This window comes from Gavialis gangeticus, unplaced genomic scaffold (genome assembly GCF_001723915.1).
Source record: "Gavialis gangeticus isolate Ggan-Ray unplaced genomic scaffold, GavGan_comp1, whole genome shotgun sequence".
NCBI lineage: Eukaryota > Metazoa > Chordata > Crocodylia > Gavialidae > Gavialis > Gavialis gangeticus.
The window spans coordinates 3,552,062-3,554,099 of NW_017729000.1; positions in this window are offsets into that span (position 1 = coordinate 3,552,062).

Genomic DNA, 2,038 nt, shown 5'->3' on the forward strand with positions numbered 1-2,038 from the left:
CTCCTACCCTGGGGGGCTTTAAGACAAGGCTAGAAAATCACCTTGCTGGGGTCATTTGACCCCAGTACTCTTTCCTGCCATGTCAGGGGGTCAGACTTGATGATCTGCTCAGGTCCCTTCCGACCCTACCAGCTATGAAACTGTAAGAGATCTGATGTCTCTGAGTATCATTTGGCTTGTATGGCAACGTGTGTGGTAAATTCACTATGCTGGAGGTGAATGTTGTCTTTGTTCACTGGAACAGCTCTAGCTCCATGGTACATATCTTTTGGTAGTCCTGTGAGTGCATCCTGAGTCATCTCAGCAAAAATACTGGAAGTCAAAAGGATGTAACCAAGTTGGCTGTGTGCACTTTGCTGTGAGAAGTTTAATGGAATAAGGATTCAAAGGTGGGGTAGGGAGTGAAGATGTAGACAATGCACTGAAGTGGTTTCCATTAGCAAGATTTCTGCCACGACTTAGGGAGGTGGAGAGGACCTGGCAAGAAAGAACTGTGATGTTTCTTTTCTTTTTTTTTTTTTTTTAAATAATTCCCTAAAAGTACAAGATGGAAGTTGAACAATTGCTCTCCATCTTTCTAAGGACCCACTGTTGCAGTATCTTAAGTTTTCAGTATATCCTCAGGCTTCTTTTATTGTTGAATACAGAATTTCAGTAAGCTTTGAACCATAGCATCAGTATGAAAAAGTCAGCAGGCAGCTGTATGGCATGTCATAGTAATTGGAAACTCCTTTCTGTACATGTCTAGGTGTATACAATTCCTGACCGCCAGCCTGTTCCATCAAAAGATCATTGGCCTCTTTTTTATAAAGAGTGCCCTCCTAATAGAATGATTTCAGACAGCCTGTTCTTTATAGAGTATCCATTTCAAAAGGACGTAAATTTTGAAAATTGTTGTGTTTAAACAGCGCTAGGATGAAGTAGTCTTGGAAAGAAACTGCTCAGTAAAGTGCAAGATTTATAATATACTAAGTTTTTCTGAAGAGAGTAGGTTGAACTGCACTGATAACATTTCTAAGGTAACATGGGTTTATTCACATGCTACAAAACAGTGCAATATGGACTGATAAATACTTTACAGTGGGCAAAGGGCTTTTGCAAAATAAGATAAACTCATTTTATCCTACTGCAAAGCCATTTACAGCTGCTATTCTCAGGGCAGCAGGCTGTTTGTGCATGTTGCGCTCAGGTACTGTTTATCAAACACGTAGTAAAATATCATTTGTGTTTCAGCCAGTTTCTATCCTAGCACATTTTTTCCGTATTGGAAATTGTTTTATTAAATTGGATAGAATAAATTAACATCTCTGAGGATGGAGTGGGTGGTTAGCAGATGAAATGAAGATGCTTGTTTGAAGTGTCTAAACAGCATTTTACAATTCTTCTCGTAACTGACTTTTCTGGCGTGGGAGTCGAATCAAGTGGAATCAGAGCTCATGGCAGAGGTGATGTCTTTTATTAGCCCAGCTAAATATTTGCAAAAAAAATTTCTTTATTTGCAAGCTTTAGGGCACAATTACCCTTCCTCAGGCATAGGAGAATGCAAAGATTGTAAAATTGCTCCTAGGTGGAAATATTTCACAGGAGAGAGGTAGGTGTTGTAATGCCTCCTGGCTGAAATAGTTCATTTCAGCTCTCTGTTCTACATTTTACCTTTTTTGAAATGGCTGCAAGCTTTTGTGCAGGTACTCCATAAATACCTTTTAAATAGCACTTTGAGACCTATTTGTATGTGATACAAACTGTGTATAATATTAGTCCAAAGACAAAAGGCTCGTGATTTATCATATAGTTCATTAGGCTGTCCCCACCTCCCTCCAGCAGAGTTAACAGCATTTCAAGCCATGGTGACCCCACAGCTCAGCACTGCCCAGTTTGTGTGTGTACCCCAGATACCTCCTGTGGCAGAAAGCCACCTTGGTTTCTCCCCAAAAATCTCTGCCCTGTGACACTGTGATTTAAATCTCTGTGCTGTGACCATTCAATCAGGATGGGCCCAGCACACAGGGGACCACACCCTCAGCCTGTCTCTTTAGGG